Raw genomic sequence first — 13,405 nt, 5'->3', positions numbered from 1 at the left:
TGGTTAAGTTCGTGCACTCCGCTGCAGCGGCCCAGGGTTTTGCTTGTTTGGATCCTGGGCGTGGACATGGCACCCTCATCAGGCCACGTTGAGGTGGCGTCCCACATGCCAGGGACCTGCAACTAAGATATACAACTACGTACCAGGGGTATTTTGGGGAGATAAATCAGAAAAAAAAAATACAAAAATTAACTCAAAATTGATCAAAGATCTAAATATAAGGACTAAAATGTTTAAAATTCTTAGAAGAAATCACAGGTGTAAATCTTCTTGACCTTAGATTATTCAACGGTTTCTTAGATAAAACACTAAAAGCAGAAGCCATATAAGAAAAAAATAGATAAATTGGACTTCATCAAAATTAAAAACATTTGTGCTTCAAAGGGTACCATCAACAAAATGATGAAACAACTCATGGAATGGGAGAAAATCTCCAAATCAAACAACTGAGAAGAGGATAGTATCCCAGAATCTATAAAGAACTATTACAGCTCAACAATAATGACAATTCAATTTAAAAATGACAAAGGATTTGAATAGACATTTTCTCCAAAGAAAATATACAAATGGTCAATAAGAACATGAAATGATACTAAGCATCGTTAATTATTAGATGAATGCAAATTGAGACTTCTCCATGAGATACTACTTCACCACTCCCTAGAATGGCTATAATCAAAAGACAGACAATAACACATGTTGGGGAGGATGTGGAGAGATTTAAACTCTCATACACTGCTAGTGGGAATGCAAAGCTCTCCCCATCCTCACACGGTCAGTGGAGATATTTCCTTTATAGCACTTTGCATTTTGTAACTATTTCTGTGATCTCTCCCACTAGACTGAAAGCACATGGAGACAGGGATTAGGTCTCTTTCCCTCATCCAAATATATCAGTTAGGGCACTGATTCTGTGCTATCTGCAATCATTGACTTGCTTACCTGTCTCAACCACTAGACCATCATCATCCTAGGACAAGGACTGTGCCTTCTTTATTTTTGCATCCCAGTGCCTAGCATAGCGGTTGACACACGAGATATACAAGTTAAATAAGAGATCCCAAAGTGTGATACAAAATAGCACTTAACTGGGGGGAGCCCCAGTATTCTTTCAGGGGGTTGGCAAAGTCAAAACTATTTTCATAATAATAAGACATTATATGTCACTTTGCTAGGTTGACATTTGTACTAACTTTCTCTGTGTTAGAAGTCTGAAACCATTCTCACTAGGCTAAAACCAAATGGTCCACAGAGCTGCATTCCTTCCTGAAGGCTCTTAGGACAATCTATTGTTTCCTTGCTTTTAAAGGCTGCTCTCATTCCTTGGCTCCTGGCTCACTTCCTCCATTTTCTACCTAGCTATGTGGGTTGAGTCCTTTTCATATTGCCTCACTCTGAATTCCTCTTCTGCCTCCTTACACTTTCGAGAACCACTGTGATGACATTGAACCCATTTGGACGATCTGGGATAATCTCACTATCTTAAGGTAAACTGATTAGCAACTTTAATTCCCCTTTGCTATATGACATAACATATTCACAGGGTCCAGGGATTAGGATGTAGGCAGCTTTGAGGCATCTGCCTACCACAGTAGTCATATTTTTTCACCACCACACAGTTGGAATAAAAATAACGTCGGGTTCATTTAATAATGTCCTTGATGAGGCAGTAAAAATTAGTAATTTTATTAACTCAAGCTTTGAGTATACCACAGATTTTCTCAAAATTAACCAAATTGGGCTGTCATCTCAAGGAAAGACCATTAGAATCTATTTGTTGCCAATGATAAAACTAGAGCTTTCAAAGCAAAAATAAGAATTATGGAAAATTTGTATACTGTCAGATGGACAGTTTTCCCATTATTTTAACATTTTCCTGATGAAATTGCTGGTGATATTAATAAACGAAATATTTTGATATTGTATAATGACATGTATTAAGATTTGAGAGATCAGCATACCTCAATGGGTCAATATTTTCCATATGACCAATGCATTGCCTAACAAAAAATTATGTATTTATAAAAGATTCAGTCAAAGTGGAAGATGGATCAAGAGATTTTAAAATAATAGAGTATGAAAAGTTCATCGATATGGTTTCAGATTCTACATTGCAATTACATTTTAAGAAATTATCACTTGTTAAGTTCTGGTATAGGATCAAAGAAAAATATTCACAATTATCTGAAAAGGCCACAAAAACACTCCTTTTTTTTTCCAACTACATGTCTGTATGAGGTTGGACTTTGTTCACTTCAATCAGAACAGCATATTACAAGAGATTGAATGCAGAAGCAGATCTGAGAATTCAGCTCTCTTCTATTAAGCCAGACATTAAAGAGACTGCAAAGATATAAAACAATGCCACTCTTCCACTATAATTTTTGTTCTGGAAAATACAAGTTTTTTTTAAAAAATGTTATTTATGTTTACATGTAATGGCTTTATTATTGAATTAAATATTTTTCAAAATACTCAATTATAATTTATAACATAATAAATATACATAGATATAATTACATACATAAAAACTCTTTGAGGTCATCAGTAATTTTTTAAGAGTGTAAAGGACTCCTGAAACCAAAAATTGGAGAACTGCTGAGTTAGAGAAAGGAGAAAGCCCCAGAAAGATCATGACCAGGTAAAGTTAACAAAAGAATGAGTGTAGGCAGCCTCAATGATACCAGGGTACAGAAAGCAACATAAAAACAGAGTCTAAAAGGAGGGCTCCATTTAAAACCAGTCCCACTCCCAAACTCCTTCCCAGTCCAATTTCTGAATAGCAGAGGACAGAGCTCACCATTGAGGAGCTAAAGTGCCCACAGGCATTTTTGAGGGCGGGTATGAATATATGCTTGAAAAGGAAAGAATGATATATTTTTAAAAATCATAAAGAATATGATGTGATTATACACAAAACTTGCATTTTAAAAGTGAAAAATATTTGGTGAGCTGAAGTCTAAAAAAGCAAGAAAAATGAGTAAAAGAATGTCATGACAATGAAACACAGAATAATATTCACTGGCATTAGTAAAAATTAAGACTTTATCAGTATAATGCTCCTCGAAAAGAGCTCTCATCACTCCTCAGTTTAAATCAGGTATACTCTAGACTTAAACTATTGAATTAGCTGTGTGCCCCAAAGGGCAAAGGGACAGTAAATTCAGGTGATGTGCATGGTTGCTGACTGCTAGAAACAACTACAGCTGTACAACCTCCCTGACACTCAATGGTCAGAGTCCCGGAGGAGCACTTTTCAGTAAATCTTAGGAAACAAAAAATGAAAGTGACAGAAAAGGACTATCATGTTAACCAACTGGAAAACAGAGTAATTAATTATGTGCCCTAAGCAGAGCAAACAGGAAGCCTTTTCCAGAAAGCATGATACAAAAGAAAGAGTTCTAAATTTAGATTCTTAAGAGGGAGCTGCTGGTTCAAGTCACATGTTTCCAGAGTTATCTGGGCAAGTCAGATGACCTCTTTAGTCCTCATTTCCTCATGTAAGATAAGGAAGTTAGTCTAAATCTCTTGCTTTACAATTCTACAGTGATTCACAGCAACAAACATTTTATATTCAAATCCTGAAGCCACACATATCTGAAACAAAAATGCAGGCTAGTACTCACCGAATTGATGGATCATGACCTGCCATTTGGAAAGCACTGAACTGAAGGATCTCTATGATTGTTTATCAAAAACAACAAGGGGGGGGGGGAGCGCGGCGTAGAGACCTACACAGCTATAATACCTTGATTATTTTAACCACAAAGGTATCTTTGGTAAGAAGAGAAATGGACAGAAAACTGTGGATATGAGCATTACTTAGCTATTTAGGATTGTGACATTAATTGGCTACCTGAATTTAGAAATTTAGACAGCAGTTTGTGTTTAACTACCTAATGTCAAAAAATCAGTTGATTAGCTAATGTTTGCATTTTTCAATCGTTATTTGGAACAGATCTCTTGATTCCTTAACTGTTCTTTGGCTAAGAAAATTGTATTATAAAATATAAGAAGTTGTGAGTCTAAGAACATGTGCCTCAAATGTTAACGTCAATGTCTGGCAGCAGGGAACGCACTTTTCTCAGGGGAGGTGGGGACAGGCAGTAAAATTCAAGAGTTGGAATTCAAACATACTTGTAAATTATAGCATGTGACAACTGTTAATTATTTTTATTAATTGCTAACATTATATTGAGTACTGTGGCGACATGGGATTTCTCTAACAAATGACTTTGGATCATGGATTCCCCATCAGCCTGGCTGAAGCATTCTCAGAACAGTGCAGTGGTTTGAGATTCTTCTCCCCCTCCTCTCATTCCACCCCCCCACCCCGCCCCCAACAGGTTGTCAGACCTGTATTGAGGCCCGAAAGCACTTCCCTCTTCCTCTTGTCCCTCTCCTTTATCCTTCACAGGCAGTTTCCCCAATAAACCTCCTGCACGTCTAATCCCCTCTTGGCATGTGCTCCTCTGGGAATTTGAGTGAACAAAGTGCTCACAAGACCAGCCACCATTTTAAAATCTATGCATCATTATTTCCTTTAATCTTCACAAAAGCCCTATGAAGACATTATTACTATTCCCCTTTTTTTCTCTTTTTTTGGTGAGGAAGATTGGTTCTGAGTTTACATCGGGCTGCCAATCTTCCTCTTTGGCTTGAGGAAGATTGTCACTGAGCCAACACATGTGTCAATCTTTCTCTATTTTTTGTATATGAGATGCCACCATAGCATGGCTTGATGAGCAGTGTGTAGGTCTGTGCCCAGGATCCAAACCCGTGAACCCCGGCCACTGAAGTGGAGCATGTGAACTTAACCACTATGCAACCAGGCCAGCCCCACTATTCCCATCTTATAAATAAGAAAAAAAACACTCAAACTAGAAAAGTAACTTTCCAAGTCTCATACAACCAGTGATAGAGCTAGGATTTGAACTCAGGTCTGTTTGACTTCATAGTTGGAGCCACAGACCTCTTTTAAAGCAATTAGAATTTATTTAAATGATAAAAACTAGGCAGATGCCTCTGTAAGCTTTCACACATTATTACATTTAATCCTAACAAATCTGCAAAACTGATATTACCATTTTACAGATGAAGAAGTAGGGGCTGAAGGAATTCAAGTAACTTCTTTGAGATCATATTATATAAGATCATGAGTTTGAGCTCACATCAGGTCTTCTTAGAATTCACCTGTTTTGCCTAATTAGTCAAAGTGACAATTGTCTTTTTTTCAGTTTTAGATAATTTTCTTGAGAATTTTATTCAGCAAAGAATTCCCTAAATAATTTAAACAGCTATGTATGTTCATTCTCTCTCTCTATGGGTGTGTGTGTATACATAGATATTATAGATACCACACTAGCTACTTAGATTATTTCTTAAATTCCTAAATATTTCCTAGTGAGCCACCTCTCTCCTCTACTCGTATTTTAACCAAAGTTTACAGGGAAATAGCTGGAGCACTGTTCAAAAATCCTGTCTCCAAAAAATACATCAGCAGTTGAGGCAGGAAGGCGGTATTCTCCTCCCACATCCTGAGGCTTTTTAATATAATTATGCTGACTTCTGCTTTTGCCACCTTACTCAACTAGTCTTTGAGTTCACCACTCAAACCTTCCCCTAACCAGAGTCACCTGATGAGATGAGTCAGAAACCTGCAGAATCATCATTTCTAATAACTAAACTCTGGTTGTTTCCGAGCCCTAAAAGAATGTGTCTAGCAGTAGTGTGTATTATGACTGGCAGAGCCGGATGTTGAGCAGCCTGGAAGTAAGTTAGCAGTATTCAAACACTGGAGGGGGATGGGTTTTTGTTTTTGTGCGTTTTGTTTTGTTTTGCTGTAGAGAAGGCATAGAAGGTCAAGGAGCAGAAGTGGGAGATCCTGGGGGACCTGGGCCATGCAGGTCAGGAACGGGAGGCAGAGCCAGGTCTGGCCCCACCATGGTGGTGGTGGTAGGGGTCCTGGAGCCACTCCGGGGAGGGAAGAGCTCAAAGGTCCCCTACCCAGTCCACCCTGTGACTGCAGATGTGGAAACTACGGCTGAGAAAGGGGCAGGTGGTTGCTCAGGGTCACAGACATCAGGAAGGGGTAGGAGCCATGGAGGAGACAACAGGGATAGACAGGAAGACCTCTTAGTTCAAGGGAGCCCTCTGCTATCACTGCCTGGTGGCAGCACCCAGCCCCTACCTATAGGAACAATGTACTTGTGGACCAGTCACCATATGAGTCCATGTGCCCTCAGGGTGGAGGCCCAGAAACAGGGGGCTAGACAGCCCCTCAGAGCCCCCTCCCACCTCTGGGCCAGCCTGAGCCCTGAGTCACAGCTATCAGTTCACTAGGAGAGGAATGCTCCCAGCCAGGAGGGGAAGCTGGGGATGTCAAAGGGCAAGTGCTGGACTGAGCCTGGAGTGGGATTACGGGCAATTTTTCATCTTTCTTTTTGTTTTTGGCTTATGTGTATATTCTTATATTTCTTTAACAAATAGGTATTACTTTCTTAACAAAGAAATCAAATACCAACGCTACCCTCCACCGGCTCCTGGTTATACACACAAATCACTGCTTATTGTGAAAAGCCTAACATCTTTAAGATGACCACACTGTTAACCACAGCTTGCCCAGAACTCAACTTTACCCTTTTTACCTTTGTTACTAGCCTTCACTATCCTATATATCCAAAGTGAAGTAGTCATTATTCTCTTCTCTGTCACTTTTGCATCCTCCAGTGAAACATTCTTCCCTCTTGGCCCTCTGCCCAAATCCTCACATCCTTTAAGGCCCAAACTCAGCATTACCTTCTTCATGATGTCTTTCCTCTTTTGTCCTCCTGGAAGCAAAATTTTTTCTCTGTGTTCCCATTATGATTTATGTTCAATGATAGTATGTAAATTGTCCTTTATAATAACTATTTGTGTATAAAACTTTACCTTTCCTGATAGACTATAAGTGAAAAGATTCTTCACCTTTCACTAATTTATAAAGCATTTTTATATTCACCAATCTTCTTCTATTCTCACAAGATTGGGGGGAAAGACAATATTTATTTAATGGCAACTGTGTATCAGGCAGCATGTGTGAGGCTTTACATATTTCATCTCACTTAACCCTCAAAGCAATCTTGTGGATCCATTTTACATATGAAAACATAAGCTCACAAAGGTTCAGTACTTATTAGGGTCATAAGCTGGCAAAAAGCATGATAGTTTTTTTTTTTTTGGTGAGGAAAATTCTCCCTGAGCTAACATCTGTGTCAGTCTTCCCCTATTTTGCATATGGGTCACTGCTACAGCATGGCTGATGAATGGTGTAGGTCTGTGCCCAGGATCTAAACCCATGAACTTGGGCTGCCAAAGCGGAGCGTGCTGAATTTAACCACTACACCAAAGATTTTTTTAACTCTGGTCTTGTTCTTTCCATTACAAAAACATGATTGTACATCTACCAATGTAGAAGACACCAATACATGTAAAACTCTAATCGTGAAGGCCTTCTAGCACACTGGAACTGCTATATTTAGATAATACTTGGGAGTCAACTAAAATCAGAGGATTTTAGAGCTAGAAGGGACCTTATAGATCATGTAATCCAACCCCTATGTTATAGATGAGAAATATGATCCTCAGAAATAAATTGCCCTGTGTATACAGGTAGTTAGTAGATGAACCAGGATTAAAATCCAAGAAGAGGTGTATGGCAAAGAGGTTAAGATCATGGACTCTAAAGTCAGTGTTGGTTCAAATCATAGCTCTGGTATTTAATGACTGTGTGTAACCAAGGATGCTTTACAAAGCTTATCTTTGTTTCAGTTTTCTCCTCTGTAAAAGGATAATACTTACCCTATAGTACTGTGAGGCCTAAACCTAACACTATACACAGAGAGTAAGTAACAATAAATATTAGACATTCTCTTATCTGCTATTTCACTGTCTAGTCATCTTTGCAGGATACCACATTGCCTTTTATGGATGAGTGTGGAGTGGACATTACATTTAAAGGTCAAAGTGAGTAAATAAGTATGCATCTATTTATGTGGTAAGTCCCTTTTTAAAAAACACATATACAAGGGGCTGGCCCTGTGGCCTAGTGGGTATGTTTGGTGTGCTTCACTTCAGTGGCGCAGTTTTGCAGGTTCAGATCCTGGGTGTGGACCTACACCACTTGTCAGCCATGCTGTGGTGATGGCCCATATATAAAGTGGAGGAAGACTGGCATAGCTGTTAGCTCAGGGATAATCTTCCTCAGCAAAAACCAAAAAAACACATGTAGCAATATTTCTCTGTGGATAAATAACATTTTAAAAAGGAATTATTCGTTCAATAAATGTTTATTGAGCCCCTTACTACACTCCAGGCACAATGCCAGATGCTGGGTATGAGATAGTGAACAAAACAGATGTAATCTCAACCTTCATAAGCACTGAAATTTGATTGAAACAAAATATCCCTGAGAACTACCTGTGAGATATGCAAACATCTTTCACACAGTCAAGTCAATACAATGTAATGAAATGCATATTAGTATTTGAGACTAGCTGTACATATATACTTGTGTCTTTCTGTAAAACAGGATATCCTTTAGAATTAGTTTTTATGTCACTTCTAGTATTGGTCATTTCAACTAGATTTTAGTAAATTCTCTGACAAGCAGGCTATTTCTACTTCTCTACATAAAACAGAATATTGGAGTGGGTAGGTTTATTTAAGCACACTTCCTTAAAATGTGTGATAATCACCATCTGTCTGAGGGTTATATGAATGGAATAGAACAGTTTTGCTAATAACCAGTAAGTAATAACAATTCCTTACAGGGCATTACAAAGTTCAGTTTTATGGATTTGTGCTCATTCACTCATTTTCTCTTTCTCCACACACACAAATATATATATGTATGTAAATGTGTGTGTGTGAAAAGCCTCCTAAAGAGATAGCTGATACTTTGGACTTAGAGTCACTAATATACTGATGGTCTCTAGATTGCTTGTATCTGTTTGAGTTAGAATGATAAAACTGGCCAAGGATCACCATAAAAGAGAAATTAGATTATTCCTATGTCAAAATTACCTTACACGTGATTCCTTAAATCCCTAACACATTCCTTAATCCTTAAACATTAACCTAAGGAATTAATTCCTTAACATATTCCTTAAATCTCCTTATACTCAAGTTTTGCTATCCATTTGGTTTCTGAATGTGACATACTATCTATCCAATTTTACCCGAAAGTGAAAAGAATGATTCTGTTGTGGCTATTTATGAGAAGTATAAAGCACAGTAAAAAGAGCCTGAGTTTGGAGTCAGGTAGACTGGGTTCAAATCTCAATTGTGCCATTTAATTGTATAATCTGTGCGAATGTCTTCAAGTCTCAGTACAAAATGCATGCAAAATCGGATAATATGACTTTTCTTGTAGAATTGTGGTAAGTTTAAGAAAAATAATAAATGTAAAGTGCCTAGCAGGCAGTAGCTATTTGTGGTTAGTGGTTAGTATTAGTGGTTGGCCATTTTAATTTGAAAGAAGATATCACAAATCAAGAGCAATGATAAAAAAAAAATCACTGTCTGTCTAAAAACTAGTTCCTATATAGAAACGTGTAAATTCCCTTCAATTATTTACAATCCTTTCAACTCGACAAATAAAGAAAAAGCACAAGGTTCAAAAAAATGGCAAAGTCGGGACCAAATGAGATTATAAAAGTTAGTTGAATTATTAACAAGGAGATTAGAAGATCAACGTGCCGTCCTAAACACGTTTGCCTTACTCTCCAAAGGTAGCATCAGGGGCCTTGAAAAAACATACTGCATTTGTCTTTATGGTCGAGTAAGCCCTAGAACTCTTTTTGGAACTGGTTGTTTTGGAAAAAAATCAATCTGCTACCTTCTACGGGAAAGAAGGATGATTATTCAAATATAAGGTGCTGAGTGAAAACTACTTACCTGAAGAAACTGCACTACTCAAGAAAGAAGTAGCTAAGGTTCGCTACATCACATCTTTCAAATCTTTGGCGGAATGAGCGCCTTTCTGGCTACCTCAGACCTCCATCCAAAATTCTCCTGAATCCGTCATTACTGAGGAAGCCTGGAGCAGAAGAGGGGCACTCCTTTCTGAAAGCACACCTACTTCCTGATCACTGGTTTCCAAAGGGTAAACACGTGTATCTAAAAGCCCATGCATGAAATTTTAAGCTTGTTTTCATATCTCATTACCTCATAGCAGCCAGGAAAACAAAGACCATTCTCACCCAACTCAAACTGCGGGGGTAGTGTGGAATTAAGTCTAAATCGGGAACGTCCCCCCTCACCCCACTTCCAAAATGTTTGTAAACGGTGTCCACTTTGGCCGACTGCCTGCCTCCCAGGCCACTGCCTCCCAGGGCAATGGGAACAGTACTCAGAAAAAGAATGGTAAAGCAGCTGTGGAGAATCAAGGGTGACCAAACCGTGCCGATGGGAGAATAAAGGCACTCCTGGATCATTGGTAGGGAGACTCGGTACTCAACCGAGTGCGGTACTCTGTGTCTTCGGCCTCGCCCAGGGACACGCGGGGACCCGAGCGCGAGTTCCAAGTTGGAGGTGGATGTGGCGAGCGGAGCAGACGGTAAACCAGGATCCCGGGGCCTTCTCCAGCAGCACAGAGGGTCCAGCGCCACAGGGCTGGATGGGGACGACTCTTGCTTCAACCCTCTCCCGCTCACTTCTTGGTCCGGCAAAGACGCTGCACGGAGCCCCGGCCGGTCGGAAATATCAGGCCCAGGAGGCAATCCAGAAAAATCACTTACCAGTCTCCCGCCTCCGGCGCTGATCTAGCAGTAGCTTGGCCCGCCGGCCAGAATCCCGCGGGCCACCCTCTCAGGCTACCCTGACGATGGCTCGAGAGCGTCACTGACAACCACCCGGAAATGGTACAATAGCTTCCGGGGCGGCCGAGCGCGCGGCGGGAAATTATTTCCCAGAGCCCGGATTAGTGAAGCAGCGAGTGCTGCAGCGGCAGTCGTCTCCCCTGTCACCACAGCCACCCGAAGGAAGCGGCCCAGACACTCCGTCCGGGAAGGTAAAGGACCTCAGTTCAGAAGACACAGTGTACCCTGACTCTCTGGGGATGTTTCCTCCGTGTCCCCGAAGTTTCTGCGGCTCCCGGCTGTGAGGCCGGGCAGGGGCTGGGGTGAGCGACGGCGGTGCCTGCCCCTGGCGCTTTCCGCAGCCGCCGTTCGTTCCCGCTCGCCCGGACTCGCAGCGCTCGGCGCCCGCGTCGGTGGGCTGCGGCCGCAGACCCCGCCCCGCCCTGCCGTGCCGGCGCCGCCGCCGCGAGGACGGCCACGGGCGCCTCTCTGCAGTGCGGGCTGAGCCGCGTCTCCCGCTTCCTGCTTGCGCAGCTCAGCCGCTCGGTTCCCTGCAGGAAGGCGCTAGGCCACCCGCGTCTCTCGTTTCCATAGAACCGACTGGGACGCTTCTCCGAGTCCCAGATTCTTGGCTGCTTTCCATAATTTAGCGTCAGTGCAGGTGGCTGGGATCCCCCAGCCCACCTTCCAGTGACGAGGGAAATGGTGTCATCCTTGTCTCCCTAGTAGAATTTTTTCAACGTATCCAAATGGTAATGAACATATCGCTTCTGCTACGTAGGCCTTTAAACATGCATACACAAACACACACACGTTTCCCCAAAGGGAAGGTCTGTGTTCCTGGGGATTATAATATCTAGAAGGCTGGGAACAAGACTAAGTGGTTATCCTTAGATTTCTTCCATTCCCGAAGCCTCTGATTAAATATTGACAAAAAGATCTACCTCGGGTACTCCATATCAGGATTTGACCCAGAAATTAGATGGCGCTTGATTTAGGAAGCGCCAAGCTCTTTTTTGGCGAATGACTATCCTATACCAAAACAACAACAACAACAATTTCCGCTGAGACATTAGGAATGAAAATTTAAACTGAAGTTATGGTATACGTGTGACAGACACGGCGCCTTGTGTGATATTGCGCCTTTTTGGCTTATGTTGTTACGTTATGCCTCAATTCCTAGAACTATCTATTCATGTGCAAGGTGTTCCCATTTTAGAAAAGTTTGTCTAACCTGTATTGCAGATGCTGAGTACATAAGTTGATAGTTTGGGATGGTTTTTTATGAGGGAGTTAATTTGATTATGTCTAAGTCGACTCAAAGAGTATTCTTAATTTAAATGAACTAAGACATTTAAATACTTGAATGTATATACATTTTTATTGTAAAGACGATTAGCCTTCAATCAGCCTTAATGCAATTAAGCCCCTATTAGATTTGTTTTGTAAATCCAGATTTTCTTTTTGCCTTATTCAGCTTAAGTGAAGTTCAATTATATAATTTAATATTTTCTTTCTTTCCCAAAGCAGAAAGCATAAATCATGTGAAACAGTCTTTGAAAAGGTGGTCAAATGTGGTTACTTTCATAATCAAAATTCAAAACACTTAAGATTTCATAGTAGATATTAATAATTTCTATAAGGGTCCAAAAAGGTTGGTTTTTAGAAAACCGATAGTATAGCTTTACTTTCCTGATTAATTATTTTAAGACAGAGTCTTTTCACTATTTAAACAAAACCTCCAATTCTATATAGGCTCTGAATAATAAAACCTAAAAAAAGGGAAGAACCTTGTTTCTCAAAAATATAACTAAAATGGAATATTATCTGTTATTCTTGTAATTGATTCTCCTTAAATATGCTAATGGAAAATATGTGTTCTAAAATGTACTATATACTATTTCTCATCTTCTAAGGATGTCTTACTGTTTGAAAGTAAAATATCCCTGAAACTTTTAAGTTCTCTTAGTTTTTACTTTCTTTATATCGAAATTACTTTGAAATAAAAAATATTCAGTTTTGTTATTTTTGATGAAGAAAAGCCCATATGAATTAGTGTAGTGGTTAATACCAGCTCCAAGAGGAAAATAATGAAAACTTTCTTTTTCATAAGAAAAAAAGTCACTCTTTAGATTGTTCCTAGAAATGCTTTGAAATTTTAGACATTAGTGTTATTTTTCTGAAGTTAATTTGAATTATGTTTAGATATTTTCAGTGATATTGCTGATCTAAATGTCTCCCTACCTTCACAGTAGATTCCTTTTCATGCAATGTATTTTTCTCTTGCACTAGCCGAGGATAGATTGGTTTGTAAAATTGCAATGTGGTTAAAGGTGTTAGACTAAATTCTGAAATTTAAGTCATAGTGGTATTGTAGAAAGGCACATAGTTTTTGTGGAAACAGATTTGGTTTCAGCATTTACTAGCTGTGTACCTTTGAGTTAGTTTCTTTTTTTTTGCTGGGAAAGATTCACCCTTAACATCTGTTGGCAATCTTCCTCTCACTCTTTTTTTCCCCATCCCCAAAATATACATAGTTGTATATTCTAGTTGCAGGTGCTTCTAGT

At 39.8% G+C, this 13,405-nt stretch overlaps 2 protein-coding genes across 7 annotated transcripts in view; one reads left to right on the top strand and one right to left on the bottom strand.

Moving 5' to 3' along the window:
• KIAA0825 (KIAA0825 ortholog) overlaps positions 1–10,873 on the bottom strand; it is a 372,960-nt gene extending 362,087 nt beyond the window's left edge. For all 5 annotated transcript variants that reach the window (XM_046668256.1, XM_046668255.1, XM_046668258.1 and 2 more), the window contains exon 1: positions 10,779–10,873. The gene's annotated coding sequence lies outside the window, so the exon portion shown is untranslated. The remainder of the gene's footprint in view (positions 1–10,778) is intronic.
• A 91-nt stretch (positions 10,874–10,964) lies between these two features.
• SLF1 (SMC5-SMC6 complex localization factor 1) overlaps positions 10,965–13,405 on the top strand; it is a 58,757-nt gene continuing 56,316 nt past the window's right edge. For both annotated transcript variants that reach the window (XM_046665380.1, XM_046665379.1), the window contains exon 1: positions 10,965–11,050. The gene's annotated coding sequence lies outside the window, so the exon portion shown is untranslated. The remainder of the gene's footprint in view (positions 11,051–13,405) is intronic.

The sequence above is a fragment of the Equus quagga genome, chromosome 7, assembly GCF_021613505.1.
Source record: "Equus quagga isolate Etosha38 chromosome 7, UCLA_HA_Equagga_1.0, whole genome shotgun sequence".
Lineage (NCBI taxonomy): Eukaryota > Metazoa > Chordata > Mammalia > Perissodactyla > Equidae > Equus > Equus quagga.
This window is presented reverse-complemented; position numbering and strand designations above follow the sequence as displayed.